This window comes from Echinops telfairi, unplaced genomic scaffold (genome assembly GCF_000313985.2).
Source record: "Echinops telfairi isolate 266 unplaced genomic scaffold, ASM31398v2 ScPeMD7_2291;HRSCAF=2852, whole genome shotgun sequence".
Classification (NCBI taxonomy): Eukaryota; Metazoa; Chordata; class Mammalia; order Afrosoricida; family Tenrecidae; genus Echinops; species Echinops telfairi.
In genome coordinates, this window is record NW_022106189.1 from 9,749,988 (window position 1) to 9,754,902 (window position 4,915).

Consider the following 4,915-nt stretch of genomic DNA (forward strand, 5'->3'; position numbering starts at 1 on the left):
ATGCACTTTACACAATTGATGTGTGTATGGATTGCGATAACAGTTGTATGAACCCCTAATAAAATGTTTTAAAAAATAAATAAAATAAATGAAAACGATGATGGTAAAAAAAATGCATCATACAGTTATAATTTGAGTAAGTTTTGGTATATATGGATATCATACTTCAAATAAGTCCACATTTGGGGCAGAAGTGGGAAATTAATACTACTGCTCAGAATTCATCTTCTGTAAGCAATAGCAACACAATAACCAGCTAACACCTCAGACTCTTACCCTCTAACCACATTAGCTACAACACCTTTGAAGAACTACAAATATTCTCAATTGTGGCTATATCTTTTAAAAAAACATAACTGAAGCCACCAAATATAAACTACTTCAGCTCCACACCAGCAAGTCTACACTTACCACCTTCTCTATTTCTGCTAAAACAGTAGTAATCCTAAACTTAAGCACTGAGCACTTCAGACTTCTCTCATCAAACACTCCCTCCGCCCTTTCTCTACAGCATCATTTCCACCAGCTTCCTAACATTCTCTAGTATCTCCCACCTGGTTTCCGCAACACCACATCCCCAATTTTCCTCCTACCTCACTGGGTCACTTCAGCGGTTTCAGACACCTCAAACCCAATATATTTTACTGATAACCTCCTCTTACTACAAGCCGGACCCTTTTAGCAACTGGCACCACAGTTCACATCCTTGCTGCTCAAGCCAGAACCGTAATTCCTGCGTTTCCTCCTGATCTCAAATGGTCAAATCCTGTGAAGTCCGTCTGCAAAACATCTCAAATCCCACCACTTCTTTCAATTTTACCTCAGCCCAGGTCATAAACAATTTCTGCCTTATTAAATAAATAGCCTTCTAACCAATCAATTCTCCAAGTAACATCAAAAAACCATCTTAAAAATGGGTTTTATCACTGCTTTACTTAAAATACTTTGATCACTTCCCACTACAATTAAAATCTAGATTCTTTACTTTGCAAAATTAAAATATTCCCCACTCAAGTTTCACATCACTATTCATTTGCTACAACAACCCATTCTTCTCTCCATCCTTTGCTCACGGCCTTTGTCTTTAATCTTAGTGTGTCACCCACTGCAATGGAACTGATTCCAAGTCACAAGGACCCTATTAGAGTTTTCAAAGGCTGAAAATCTTTAGGGAGCAGGCAGCCTCATTAATTTTCAGTAGACTGTTGGGTAAGCATTGGAATGTTGATCTCTTAAGTCTGCTCCACAGGAGAAAAATGAGTATATCTGCTCCCATATGGATTTACAGCTTCAGAAACCCCAGATAGTTGGATTGCCCTATAGGGTAGTGCTCTAGGAGCTCTGGTGGCATAACGGTTACATATTGGGCTGCTAAGGTCAGCAGTTCAAAACCACCAGCCACTCCACAGGAGAAACAGGAGGCTTCCTACTCCCATACGATTTACAATCTTAGGAACTCACTGGGGCAGTTTTAGTCAGTCTTATATGGTCACCATGGGTCAAAATTGACTCCATGTCAGAGTCTGGTTTTGCATAGGGTAAATATGAGCTGGAATCGACTCTATAGTAGTGGGTTTGGTTTTCTAGTGCAGCATTATTTTACTCCTTTAATTGAACAGGCTTCAAAAAGTTTATAGGAAAACTCCATTATTTTACTTCTATTTTGCCATGAACTTTTTGAAGCACCCAACTACATATTCTGACCCTAGCTCCCCATTAAAATGTAAGCTATACTATTTAGAGAAATTAAGCAGCATATTCAATAACTAACTTAAAAATAACTAAGCACTTTCTTTTTTTTTAAGTACTTTCTAGAACATGCAAAAGTAGGCAGCATCCGTTCTCATGGAGCACACAAATAAATGATATAGCCAAGAGACACACTCAAGGCCCTATCTTAAGAGCCTGTCCTCTTAACCACGGACTTAAGACTGCCACTCTAGTATAAGGAGGGAAGAGGAGCACAATATGCTTAATAGTTTTGTATGTGCTAATGGAAACTTAAACTCAGAGAGTTTACATAATTTGTGCAAAGTAGCACAGACATGGGAGTAAATACAATCATGAGCAAAGGTACAGAGATGCTGTAGGACAATGTTCAAAGAACAAAGAAAATAAAAATAATCTACCTTGGCTAGATTACATGATAGAGCAAAAGGGAAATGCAGACATGACTGAAAATTATTAACAACAGTGTGAAGGTACTAGCCATGCAACAATATTTACTGAGCAACGACTATATGCCAGCATAAGTGCCAGCTGGAGGCAAACAAAGATATCCTCATGGAAATTACAGTCTATTTGAGGCACCCATACAAACAAAAAGCCACCATCAAGTACATTCTGACTGACAACAACTCTATAGGGCACAGACCTATTCTATAAGGTTTCTGGGACTAAATCTTTATGGTAACAGACAGCCTTATCTTTCTCTGGAGTAGTTGGTGGTTAGGAGACCAGTGCTTAAACACTGTCTCTCTCTCTCTCTCTCTCACACACACACACACACACACACACACACAACTCACTGCCATTGAGTCAATGCCAGCTCATAACGACCCCACAGGACAGAGCAGAAATGCCTATGTGAGTTTCCAAGACTGTTACTCTTTACGGGAGGAGTAGAAAGCTGTCTTTCTCCCTTGGAGAAGCTGGTTTTGGACTGCTGACCTTGCAGTTAACAGCCCAGCATGTAATCACTACACCACCAGGGCTCCTTTATAAGATGTCAGTACAGAGAAAGCAACAACTCACTAGTACACAATCAAAAAAATGGCAGGGGCGTAACCAGCTCAGGAATGGCTATATATGAAAGAACTTGGACTTCACACTGAAGGACTGTTCAGTCAGACTTAACTGGTTAGAAAGTTCACTTAAACTGCAGGGAAAGAACTAAGAAATACGGACCAAAAACACCTTATTCTGAAGGTAGAGAGGAGCCCTGGTGGTGAAGTGGGTAAAGCATTGGGCTGCTAATCAAAAGGAGAAATATATGGCTGCCTGTTGCCATAAAAATATACCAGCAAAAAATCTGTATTAGGCAAAGAAAACCCCCAACCCTAGGAATTAGTAAAAATCCTTTAACAACCATCAATTGCTTTAAAATCCTATTAACAACTATCAACTGCTTTAAAATACAACTGAAATGATCATTTACCACAATGCATTTACTAAACTTGACAGTTGTTTTTCAAAACGCCATATTAACACTCACCACTAAGAACAGTCCTACAGTCCTGTCATCCACACTGTCAATGTTGCCGTAGCGAGCTCCCCAACAACGAAATTTAACCTCATTATAGCATTTTAATTACAGAGACTAAATAATACTGCTCTGCAGCAATTTTGTAAGAATTTCCTGAAGTTTAGCGGAAACAGATTAAGCTCAAGTGAATAGTTTGCTTAAATTGCATTTTATGAAAAATTTGTCCTAAAAAGTTAGCAATTTCACATCTATTCACTATACGTTTAAAATATTAAGATGTTCCTAAATTGTACTACAAATATGCTAACGGGGGTATTCAGACCAATTCAATAACATATCTAAAGAAAATAAATTTAGCAAAAATGCTACAACTAGCCATTCCAGAGTAGAGTCGGGCAGCTAATCCAAGGTTGGTGGTTAAACTCATCTTTCAGAGAGCAACTGATGAGTTTGATCTGCTCCTGAAAACCTTATATAGAGGCAAAATGAGTTAGAGTGGGCTCAATAGCATGGATTTGCACCTTTAATAGCTTTCTAATTTCTACAATCCACAGATCACAAAGTTTTCCTAACAATTAACCAAATCTTTATCACAACATAAATCAGTATCTCCCTGACAAAATTACCATCATAACTATTACCACACTACACTGCGCTCTTCATTTACTTCTAAAAGAGATGGTTGACACCACAGAGCTAACACTCACTGTCCCACTATTCCAAGTTAGTTAACTCAAACGTTCTTGCAAGAAAGCTGTTCCACAGATGTAAAATTGTTAAAAGGAAACCTGATTTTAATCTAATTTGATCTTTAAAATCCCAAACCGCTTAAGATCTGTCCATTCAAATCCCACACTATAGGAATCTCCAAATACCACCATCTCAGATAGCCTGTCAACTTATCACCTAAACCTCCTCTACATTTTCCTTTACAATAACTAATAACAACAGGAGTCTTGCTTAACAAGCATTTACTAAGCACTTATTAAGTGCCAGTAAGTGCCAGTCACAGCTGTAAAGCCTTCACTATTCTCATCCCATCAATTCTCTCAACAATCCCAAGAGTCAAAATCACTCGACAAAAAACAAACAAAAACTAAGTATCTTATCCACGGTCAGAAACCGGTGGGCTGGATTAGAACCAAATAGGCTTTGAAAAGCCTGAGGCAGCAGAAACATTCAACTGCTAGAGTTAACACTTTACAAGACAGTCGCGTATCAAGAAACAGTGAACTGTAGGGATGCACAGAAAGACCACAGACCGATAGCACGTCTGTGACTTGTCCATGACTTTGACAAGTCTGCTGAACAGTTTGGTTTTCCGAATTCACAAACTGGACTTTTCTGAATGGCAGGGCAAACTGGGAATCTTTCGAGGAGCGAGCAGACGGCAGGCAACAACAACAACAACAAAGCCGTGACCCAGGTGAGGCACATTCCTGAATCATCAATCTGGTAAAGTCAAGAAAGGACTCCAAACGAACAACTCGGCCAAGGAACCCTTGAAAACCCAGGGTTCTCCGTACAAAGCTAGCGCTGTACTGGCGAGCCCTTCCCGCAATCTCTTCTCCAACGACATAAACAAGGGAGGCGGCTGCATTCTTCACGCTGCACAACGAAGCCTCGGGCTGAGCCCAGCAAAAGAACGCAACACAATCGCCGACGGACCCCGGGGTGCGGGGCAGGGCGGGGAGGCCAAGGACGCCAGAG

At 40.0% G+C, this 4,915-nt stretch overlaps 1 protein-coding gene across 1 annotated transcript in view; it reads right to left on the minus strand.

Moving 5' to 3' along the window:
- The window catches only part of SIAH1 (siah E3 ubiquitin protein ligase 1), a 23,495-nt gene extending 18,678 nt beyond the window's left edge, over positions 1-4,817 (minus strand). Inside the window, exon 1 of the mRNA XM_045293684.1 lies at positions 4,732-4,817. The gene's annotated coding sequence lies outside the window, so the exon portion shown is untranslated. The remainder of the gene's footprint in view (positions 1-4,731) is intronic.
- Positions 4,818-4,915: the final 98 nt, after the last annotated feature.